The sequence below is a fragment of the Neodiprion lecontei genome, chromosome 2 (assembly GCF_021901455.1).
Source record: "Neodiprion lecontei isolate iyNeoLeco1 chromosome 2, iyNeoLeco1.1, whole genome shotgun sequence".
Classification (NCBI taxonomy): Eukaryota; Metazoa; Arthropoda; class Insecta; order Hymenoptera; family Diprionidae; genus Neodiprion; species Neodiprion lecontei.
The window spans coordinates 4,568,478-4,580,343 of NC_060261.1; the positions used below are offsets into that span (position 1 = coordinate 4,568,478).

General features: G+C 44.6%; 1 long non-coding RNA gene across 1 annotated transcript; it reads right to left on the reverse strand.

The window, feature by feature from the left end:
- Window positions 1-707: 707 nt before the first annotated feature.
- On the reverse strand, window positions 708-3,988 carry LOC124292840. The gene is made up of 3 exons (XR_006902776.1): window positions 3,239-3,988; window positions 2,163-2,298; window positions 708-1,293 (listed from the first exon to the last, which is right to left on the reverse strand). It is a non-coding gene; the product is annotated as an uncharacterized LOC124292840 (long non-coding RNA).
- Window positions 3,989-11,866: the final 7,878 nt, after the last annotated feature.

Sequence of the window (11,866 nt, forward strand, 5' to 3'; positions counted from 1 at the left end):
GTCCTACGCTGCTTTTGCTGCGTTTTCTGAGTTGCTGGGGGTCCAATTAGTCAGAAAAGGGTCATTCAAATCGAATCTGAGACCAAAAGTTTTTTGCCCAAAATAAAAGTAAGGCTAACCCCTTTGCGTTTTTGGCGAAAATTTTCGCGATTTTGAAAAGTGCTGGAAGAAATTCTTTCGTGCACTTTTCCGACGTAATTTTCCGAGAGAAATCGACTGGGCGCAGTCCGAATACGCTGCGATCAACGGATCAAAAGTTAGAGCCAAAAAACAAGAACCTGTGATTTTCACATTTTTTGACTGGTGCCTTTTCCGTCGTCATTTCTCTGCTGTTGGTCCTACGCTGCTTTTGCGGCGTTTTCTGAGCTCCTGGCGTCCAGTTAGTCAGAAAATGATCGTACAAATCGAATCAGAAACAAAAAGTTTCTAGCCGAAAAAAGGGAAGGTTAACTTGTTTGGATTTTCGGTGAAAAAACAGGCGGTTTTGAAAAGTACTGGATTCAATATATCAGTGAATTATTACAACGTCTCTCGGCGAGAAGAAATTATGGCGTACAATTTCGACTCGCATCGAGTTACGGAACGAAAATTATTTTCACAAATCATGAAATACCTATCGGATGTTTCCAGAGATGGGGAAGGTAAATGACAAAGTCAATACTTCACAGTTTCTATCACAATTCTGTTACAGTTTATTCAATATTTTCTCATTCTAGTACAAGTGTTGCGGTGTTAGTATATTATACATTACTAAGTTGCCGATCACATAGTTTCAAAGTATTAGTCCAAGATAATGTGAGCGGGAAACAGTGTAATATACCTTACTTCAAGCAGAATCGAATGTTGTTATATGAGATACTTGTTTTTGTAATCTGTTAGTATAGTTCAAGATCTTCCTCACACCCAGGTGCAACGTATTGCTGCAGGATACGATATGCATGATATTGTAATGTTTTTATTTTATGTAACCTGCATACAAAGCAATGAATAAATGAATCCCGTATATACTTGTCCGCACTCATTTCATCCTTGATTACAGTTTCACAAATTATACAAGTATAAACAATCTTCAAAGTGTTGCATGATATTGATTACTCTCCGAACTCATATACGTGCGAATTTAATCTCAAATCTGTACTATCCCCTACACCAATGGTTTCTTATTGTCTTCTCCGCCGTCCTCCGTCCTTAGGAATTTCTGTCCCATTTTTCGTCCCATGATTCGACGTTTGAGCATCTTATCAACGCATTTCCCAGCTGTCCATTTCTTGGTCAGTTAAATCCATGAGAATCCTGTAGAGCAGAGAAAGTCCGTTAATAATCGCATTACAAATGAACCCATAACGAAATTTTAGAAATGTATTTCGCATTCGGCTTGCTCTTTTTATGACCCAACCCGCAGCACTGAACATGGATAACATTGCGGTATGTACTGAAAGCTGTACTGAAAGCTATACTCAAGCTGCAGTCAAAGCGTACGTAAAATATACGGTAGGTTTGAGTTTTTGTTTCCTGAAGCGCCAACCTTGCTCGTTTTGTGTCATTGACCAACGGCTGTTTTATTAGCTGTGCAAAATTTCTTCGAAACCATGCGAATCCTTCCATCATAGTGTAATTCTACCACGCGGCTATTTGCAATTTATTAATACGTTTGCGAAACGTTTCGATGTATGAATACAACTATTTCATATTTTCCGTAACATTGATAAGAACGATTCGTTCGAGCGGTTTTTCATTCCACTGGGTAGTCAATATCTATGTTACATTTCTCTTGAAAGAGATTCACGAAAAAAGGTTTCAATTAGTTTTTAATAGCTGTTTTATTTAGTTCGTTTCAGCGAATTTTATTAGCAATGTCTCACGCGACGACACGATTCAAACACTGGGTAATAGTTTCACTGATCAGTTTAAACCATCCGTCGAGCTTTTGTGTTGTACCGTTATTTTTTATGGAATTTCGATATTGATATTTTCATTTAGTCTTATTCTGATTAATGACATATTAGTAGTACTCTTAATGGTATCGGTACGAATATAATAATAACTACTACACGGATAGTTGATGCGATATTAGTTGGCAGATGGTGGTCCATAATATTGACGGAGGCTGTGCAGCATCATCATCCGTTAGTTTGGCATATTCAATTTTCTTATTAAATTACCTTTCTTTACGGCACCAAGTAACGTAACCCCTTTGCCGCCGCCTAGGAAAAGGTCTGAACGACGTTCAAGCCTGACGCACAGCGTTCATCATCTTGACCCAAGTCTCTTCATGTTCACCTCTTCCGAGCTGCACTGCTGTAAAAAATTGTTTCGTTACTTAGTGTTTTGTTCACGACACAATTTTTACAGTCGCATTTCATCCGTGGCTACAGAGTTTAAAAAACTTGTACCATTCAATCGCTGCTCTCGTCTTTTGCTGCCATAAACTATGTCGAGATTTTACTCCACAGCATTAAAGCTTCGCGGCAATACCATTTGGCCAACTTTCAAGGTAAACGCCGACGAGATAGGCGTGAAAAATTCTTCATCACCGCCGTTCTTAATGCTCTAGGAAAAATATAAAAGCAGAAGAAAATATTGTGAGGTCGTTCTGCGTTTAACGTAAGGTAATATACTTCCAGGCATAACGAAACCACTCGTGTATGCGTTAGACGCGCTTTTAACAAAACTGGAAAACAATTCGCGTGAAATGAATCCTACAGCGTATTACTTACACGTGCACAATATACTTGCATACCCACGCGCATATTGACACGGAGATCGCGAGTGCGTGTTATCTTTTAGTCACTATATAACGAAGACGATAAATTAAAGCTGTGTTATCCTTCCGGCTCGTACGAGTCGGAGCATGAATCAGAAACTAAACATCAACAAGACCTAATTTCTGCACGCAGCCATACAACAAAATTCTGCGTACTACTCACTATCCGTCATCTTGTGTCTATCTTTCGAGTTATTGCAGGTCATCGTAGCTCAGATCGTACAGGCAAGATATCATCTGGTTGCCGAAGACAAACAACTCTTACAGTGACGTATTTAGGATTAAAATTAGTGTTCAGTATCATTATTGTACATAAGCTGGACGTACGTAATCGATAATAATACCGTAATTTTGAAATCCATTGCAAAATGGTTAGTTTCGTTTCCTTTAGAAATATGGTAGGGTTATTGAAAGCTGTTTCCTCAAGCGACAGATCAAATCTAGATATTTTAAATTTTACCAGATTTTACGTACATGTTTTGGAAGTTTAGCATGAAACGTGCGATGCAAAGCGCTGTGAAGCTTCGGCGCCTTATGAAGCAAGGCTGTATTTATGGATCTCCAAGAAGGTGACGCACCTCTTCCAAGTCTCACGGTGCATGCAGAAGCTCACCCTCACTAAGAGACGTGCGAGTGCTGCAAGTACACATTCGTTATTTTAACACGAGAATAATGGCGTAAGGGGCGGAGGGCCGGAGGTTGAAAGAATTGGAGAAACACACAGTATTCTTTATTCCGCGTCAATGGCGCTTTTCGCGAACCGCGTGCAGGAGTCGAAGGATTCGGAGACGGATTTAGGCGTTAAAGAATTTCGCAAAGATCGTTATAACCGCGTCTCGGATACTCTCTCGCTGCGGCGATCCCGAGAACAACGACGACGACGTCGACTCATGACAGCGGTAAGAAACCAAGAACCGCTGCAGATGAAAGGCGCCCCATGCCTGCGCCTCTCTTAATTACACGTATGTGCATCTTTTGTTGACTTCTGATTAACGAGTCACGCGTCGCCGGCCCCGACCGTCACTCTCGGGTCCCTCCATGGCTCCAGGAGCCCGGCACCTATCCCACTTACATGCTTGCATCAATTTTTACGGCTCCTGGCTGAAGTGAAAGTTTCAATCTGCTCGAGCGATGACGGACACCCGAGTCAGCCGCACCCTGAGGTCTTCTCGCCGCTCCGCAGGTCGTCGTCAATTTCTGAGCGTCATCGAAATTGAATCCCATAAATCATCGCACCGTGCGCAAACACTGTAAGGGACCATTTGCTGATCACAGGTATATTAGATATCCGTGAACTCACAATTTTAATCCACCCACGACTGGACCTGCAGGTCTACCAGCGATTCCTCTAAAGTACCGGTCACGTAATCGCTGATTGATTCCCGGACTCGCGATTGGAGGACCTTAAGGTGACTCGAGCGGGTTTTCATTTCTTTCTACTCCATCCTCCGGATCATCGTGGCAAACAACCTCCTGCACTGTACCGAGAGAAGATGTACCGTTTTCTCGCTCGCGACTTACGTACATCAGCCGGTTGTGGTGCCGATATAGCGATGTGCATGAACTAACCCGCCCCGATTTTCTGCAAGAACAAAAAATTTGAGTTCACGTATCTTCGAGCACATCTTTGGAACGCTCGAGAACCATCGGATTCTTTACCCCAATAATATCCGCAGTGTTGAAAAATCCGTGGGACATTTTTATCCACTTTCTAAATTTGAATCAGTGAAAATTCACTGATGCCCAGTTATACGTACACCACTGGAAAAAAACAGTGCATATGCACTGACGTTACAGTGACTTTTCACTGATATCCCACCAATTTCCAGGGTGTACACATTGATTTTCTCCAGTGGTATACTTATAACTGATTCACATTTAAAGAGGACCTTTATTCAATTGAAAATTCACTTTACACAAGTAGTGAATGTCTTCCGATGCGCCAGATAGACCTGCAGTGGTTTGTTCTGCTCGCGTGGTAACCAATACCTCGCGAAGGCAGCGGGGAATCCACGATCAATGATTTGCTCTAAGAAACTTGGGACTTTGTATGGGACTTTGTCCGTTTGATACGCAGAAAGGACAAGGTAGGAGACTTACGGTACAAGCAGCCTCGGAATCTGATCGTGGTGGACACTGGTCAAGACGGTTGTACCTACGCTGGTAAGAGGTCGCGGCTTTCCACCGGCGAAAATCGGTATAGTTAGCGATATAACGACGACGATAACTGTATGTTGGCAATTCTCTCACCGAATGATCTTTTTCTCCGTTGGTGCTCCTCTGAGCAGTCGTAGTCGGCGAGTTTCGCGGTCAGTTAATGTGGTCCGAGGGAATAAATCGAGAACCTGAAATCTTGGGGACCGTTGTTCGTGCATTAACATTCCGAAGAGGTTGGCATTTTGTAGCGGCGGTGATAATTATTATTATACGTTGACACGATACAAATTATACGTTGGTGGGCCCGGCGCAGTCGCGGTGTCTTTGACTCCTCCGGAGTTATAAATTAATCTATTAACGCTCACCGGTTGTACGTACCCCAGAGTCGTGTACGATGGTAGTCGGCTCAAATCGCGGGGGACAGATCCAAGCCGTGGTGCGGTTCCCGGTAATCTCCAATTAGGCCCAAATTGATTAGCTTATATTAATTCGGTCCGCGTTAACTCGAGCCATTTCGTGGTGACTGCAACCTGAGACCCTTTACCCGTATGCGCATGGATTTAGATTAGAACTACTCACCTTTTAAGTAGGTTTTGACTCGGGTTCTTGTCTCAGCCTGCGTCATTCCGTAACCGGGATGAAAACAATCTCTCCTTGGGTCCCGGAGCCGGAATCGATTATGTATTCCGGAGTTTATCCCCCCGTGCCTAACCATCCAAATTACCAAAGCCGCATAAGCGTGCTTATCATTGGGCAATAAAAATGCCTCATTACTCTTCGAAGGAAAGTCACGAGGCTGATAAAACACGCTGCCTTTCGAACCACTCGCTTAATTCGAATATTCACCTGTCCACTAGACAAGTATATAGGCATAGAAATTAGCCGGCGGTGATGACATGTCGCTGGATTCTTTTTCCTTCATACCCAACAGACGCAGAGGACTCGAAAGCGATAGTACAGTCGACGAGATCACGCTCGCGTGGATTTCGCCAAGGTTGTTCAAGCGCCGTGTATTTATTGCTTACCAGATCCGGTTGCCAGAGCGCGCCCCGAGGATGTTATTTCCCTCTTTTTGTCTTTAAAAAGCTCAAGAAGCACACGAATAGCGATAATTAATCAACGGCTTGAATAATGAGGTAACTTACAGATAATTATGCGCGGTCCCAACGGAAGCATTCGGTAATTTGTCGCCGCCGGTATATACGAAGTCAGATATGGATAGACAATAAATGACTTAAATACTCCCAGGCCGGAGTTAATGGCGCCTAATTACTCCAGACCGAGCCACCCGCTCGTCAATTTGTCCCGACAAAAATGAGGGAAAAAATTTACCCAACCAAATTTCTCCACTCCGTAGGTACTCGAGGCGGTTTAACGTTCTGGAAGGCCTTTTACGTATCACCTATCTTCGTTTCGCGGGTCTGCAGGATATTGCCCGGTGTTTCCAGCAGGCGGAACGGGAACACGTGGCCTCGCTCAAACACACACCGAATTTAAACACACACCTCGCTGCAATAAGGACTAACGTTTCGCTCCAGCCGCGGAGAAGGCGGAGGCAAAATATCGCCCGGGGTGCCGCTGATCACTCTGACCCGTGACCCCCATCAATCATCGGCCAATCACACACCACTTACGAACAAACCAGCCGATCCGACCGACCCGCCAACCTGCCCACTGCACCGCCACAGATCGGTACTTATTCCTTGCCAACTCCCTCGTGCTGATGTACGTTTCACTGACATCGTGGCACGTGTCTCCCATCCATGCGTTACCACTTGCTCGCTTGATTACTTACTCCTTTGTAACAGCCCAGAGTCAGGAAAACCAAACATCCGAGACCCAAGGTCTTGGACGGCTCTACTTGGGGTCAAAGAGCGAACGCGGTTCATCCACTTGTTAAGACAGGGAAACGTGACATCGAGACGTCTTCTTTTCGACCGCATCGATTGGATTCGGTGAAATTTGGAAGTGCAACGAAGGCGTGAATTACGGGACTTGAATAAGAATGGTTATGCAAGTTCGAGACGAACGGCGTTGCCGTGACAGCGAATGCTGCTTTGTTGTTAGTTTGTAATGAAACGCCAGACAGGCGATCAAGTGGTGAGTATGGACCGGAGAGGAGGGGAAAGATTGATTGATCGATGAAACTAGGCGCGGATTGAGCAGGTGAAGAATACGTTGACCTGAAACCTGGAGGATTACCGGAGAGTGTGCAACGGTATAATATAATGCTCGGCTTGGTGTGTATAATCTAAACGCGGAGCTTCGTTATCCGGCTGATGAAGGCTCCTTTCAAATGCACACATAGGCGTATTTTGATCATTCCTCCAGCCCTCATTTACTTCCTTGGAGATTTTTTTCGTTCCAATCATGCACCGCTCGGCCGCCAGTCGCCGCGTCCTGGTGGGTCGGTATTCCCGCGGCCGATCTCCCAGGATGGTAAAAATGATGGATCGTTTTTCAGTCATTCCTCTCAACGAGCGTTACACGCGTTATAAGCGCCCTCGCGTAGAGGCTCTGTGGCTTCATCGAGGCGTCGACGGGACTAGAAGTGTGCTGAAACACGCTAACAACCGTCCAACCTTCCCCTTCCGAAGAAGAGATCGCCGATCCTCAGCTCCGCGCAATTTGCAATTAGACGCGTCCTGTAATACCTGCCTCGATAAACAACTTTGCAACGTTCGATGATTTATTTTACCCCGCAACAGATCACACAGTTTAAAGGTCCAGCCTCACTCCGCATCGGTACTCTTCCACGGTTTACTATGCACAACGAAAAAGTCGAAGAATGAGACGAAGATGCCGCCAAGCGGGTAAGTAAATGAGCGAATGAAACGAACACCGAGGTGTCTGACCCGTGTTGTAAGATTTTGACGCAACTATCCGTGCAGCGAACCTCCTTCAAGGCTGCAACGTCTAATCGTTGCAGTTACTTCGGCACACGTGCATTCATAGCTCACGGAATGAGTATAAAGTAAGTTTGTCGGTTACGGACACGTTTGGGCCCAATTATCGATCCTTTTATTTTCCAAAATTTAATAAAAAACCGCTTGCCAAAGGGTTAGACACTACAAATTTACTTTTTTGGTAATCTTATGATCAAACAGATATCTACAACTGAAAAAGTTCAACCTTGGGTTGCCTCACCTCAGTTGGCAATCGTGGAAAGAGGTGAGACAAATGTCCGGCAAAAGTGTGACTGTGGCAACGTAGGGTAAAAAAGGGAATGTGAAAAAAGTACGCGGCTTGTCGTGTCTCCGATTGGTCCTTTTTCATAATACCATCACCTAGAAGCTGCTTCTTCCCTCTCGACAACACAGCAGCACTCAACGATTCCACTCGAGGGGGCCGAGCACCGACTCCCTCGGGACAGCTTTTACACGCGCTGACTGACTCCTCGGTTTCTTTCAGCCCTCTTTCGTTTATTTACATGTGAATGCGGGCGCTAACAGATGCTGCCTCGGCTACCAGCTCCTGCCTTGTATACGTCCGTCGAACTGTCCGTTTCATTCAGGGCCGACAAGTCGCCTTCCAGAGTTCTGCCCTACAACCCGACTTCGTTGTATTTTCAGAAGTACCCACCTCGCCACTCTCAGGATCCTACATCCATCGACTTTGCTACATCCTCGCGGCTCGACTTTTGGCAACGTGCAGCCAACGCTCCGGCAACTTTATTTCCCAAGGATAACACGAAGCCGTGGGGGCTGCGTTAAAAATAGTCGTTGCAAAGTGTCAGCCTCGAAAATATCCGTCAGCAGCTGGTCTCGTGAAAAAATCGCGTGGTTTAAAATCACATCTATTTTTAGGAGTTTGATAAAAAAAAAAAAAACAAACACACTTGAAGGAATTTGAGTTTGAGGGGTTTGTTATTTATAGTTTAAACAACTTTTTGAAATTTTTTCATCGAAATTAGTAACAAAATGGCGGCATGGCGTCAACCTGTACCCCCTCCCCCCACCACCCTTTGAGTTGTTTCAATGCAATGCTTTGAGCTGCGCGGTTTCACAGGCAACGAGGAAAATTGTTTTCTCTTTTTTGCGTTCGTTTCTTTCAATCCGTTTTTTTTTTTTATCCTCCTCTCATTTTTACCCGACCCTCTTATCTCCGAGAGCGACGGATAATTCTTTGCCAACTGTATCACGGAGTAAGAAGGGTATTGCGCCTGCGGGTCCAGAGAAGATCTCCACACCTCGGCAACTCGCGCGCTAATGAGCTGCCGCGAATCTCAGATCTCACATCTCGCTTGAGTCGCTTCACGTATAGTTATGCGTGTACGAACTTGAGGGATAAGGAGAAGGACGGGTAGGTGCAAATAAGAGGGTGAAAAAGAGAGAGGGGGGGAAAGAGAGAGAGAGAGAGAGGGAAAAACCAGCCCGAGATACGATTTGTCGAGATATCCGACTACCCGAAGGGGAAATACAACTATGCGTAACTGCAGAACTTGAATGCCGCGAATCTCGTCGACGGACGAGAAACATAACGAAAGAAGTGCCTCATAGATTCTGGTATTTCAAAGCTGTGCTTTTCCTAATCAACCACATCGGAATTAAAAAATATATAACACCTTAGTGATCGCGAGATGAGACGGAGAGTTCAGAGTCTTCTTACGCATTTCGTCAACTCGTAAATTTCGTAAAGAATTTCATTCATCTTCAAAGATGATCGAACATTTCAGCGAAAGATAAGATCTGGGATGCAGTGCTCAGAGATATTTAGGTGGAATAGTTTGAGGATCTATCAATACGCCAACTATTAAACGTTTCAAGAACTGCGAATTCAGAAAATCGTTAGTCAGTTCCCCGTCTAATCTCGTGGGGGTTAAAAACTTGGAAGGGTCAATATTTCGAATGACCGATATATCGGAATTTCAAATATGCGTAAGCAAATTGACGAAAGATTTCGAACAATTCATCTTTCGTTATTTTATTTACGCAATTTCGACATTCGAAATATTGACCTTGAAAGGTTTTAACCCCCACCCGAAATATCGGAAGTGCTTAATTCCTCCTAAAATTGGGATCTGCATATCTCCACTCTTAATGGTGTTCCAGGACGGTTAAATAAACGGGACTGACGACGAGCATCGCGAATATGAAATCAGGGCGTGCGTTAAATTCGCAGTGGGAACGAGTAGCGGGGCGTAAAATTTGCCCGAGGCTTAAGAATAATAATATTCCAGAGAGAGAGAGAGAGAGAGAGTGAGAGAGAAGTCTGCGAGAAGGTGACCGGCAATAAAACCGTGTTTCTTGACTCTGGACAGTCGGTGCACAGTCGGCGGCGTCGCTGTGTATTCCAAGAGTTGTAATGCACGGTAATCCGTTTGTTTTTTCATCCTCTTTTCATTTTTTTATTCTCTCTTTATCTCTTGCCTTTTCCACCTTCGTCGCAGGATCGCTGAAGAGGAAGCGGGAACGGTGCGAGATAATCTTTTATCACACTTGACCGCGCCTCCTACGCAATTCCCTGAGTGGCGAAAGCTGGGCGAAGCTTGGCATATTGTATTTTATTATTATTGTCCTACTTCTTTTTATCATCATTATTTTTCGCATACACCGCGAGCTCACCTGACGGATAAATTTCAGAATCATTTTATTTACGGCAATCAACCTTAAGCGACGACAGACAATAACTCCGGGTAATAATCGTCTGCACCCTGCGCTAAGTATTACAAGTAAGTGAAAAAAATGATCCGTTTGTTTATTTTCAATGTTTTGTTTTTTATGTCTCGCTTTCGGTCGCTCGAAGCGAGTGAAAAGCATGATAAAGTGAACGGATAATTCGCCAACGAGAGAAAGGTGCGGCGATACGATCGTGGCGATGATCTGGATCGGATTTATTGTAACCGCGATACGGATACACGTCGACTCGAAGATTCTTGAGCAAAGACAATGACACTTTGTATCGGATATAGGAAGCGACTCGCGGTGTTTCCGCGAACTTAAAGCGAGCGGAACGGCTTTGATATTCGTTCCTTCGTCGTTTTATTTTCCGTTTTTTTTTTTTCGCTTCCTTTCTTTAATTTAATATCGTGGTGAATTTCAGAGAGCGAGATCTTACGACCATCTAAAACTGATCGCGTATCTTTCCCGGCTCGGATTGCACGCGTGGTTTACGACACGGGGGGTATACGACACACGCGGCGAAGGGATCTTATATGGTTTTATTGATAATTATGGAGCGAACGTTGGACGGAAAGGGGAAGGAGCTGCTGCCGTCGAGATCGCTTTGAGTCATACGTTCATAGGCGGAGATTTCCGGCTTGCAAAACCAGCTCCGCTAATGGCAAATATACCCCTTTCAATGTTGTTTTGCCGAACGATGCTTGCGATTTCCAATAAAACTGACGCGTTTCAAACCTACAGAGGAAATCTAACCCGACTGACCGTCACGCCTTGAGCACTGCTGCCTGAAAGATCGATAATGGATAAGAACATAAAAGCTGCCGTTATAGTGCATCCATCGATGAAATTTATAACTCAAAACTTGCACCTCGCAATGCCTGGTGTTACAGAGAGCAAGGAATTCATCCAACGCTAAGAATCTAAGGAATCTCGACTTCGTAAGTACTCGATACCGATATTTATCGCCAGCAGATCCGCGTTTCCAAATCTCTCGTGATACCTTTTAAAGTTCATCGATACATCGGCGACTGACCGATATGAGGACGAATTTCTGAAAGCACTTTGTAGTACTTCTTCTCAAGCAGACACATTTCGAGTCCAAGATGTCAGAGTGCGAGCCATTCTCCAGACTCTCGAGCATAAAAGCCCAGGCCTTTTATTATACCTACGTCTGGTTGTTTACTCCGGTAACCAGCCGCCGGGTTGGTTGTAATGTGGATCATTCTACGTGACGATTGCTCTCCTCGCCCTGTTGCGCACCTTATACTTTGCGCCTTATACCTGCAAGAGCAGAGCTTTGATCTTGATCGCACGAATACGGCTC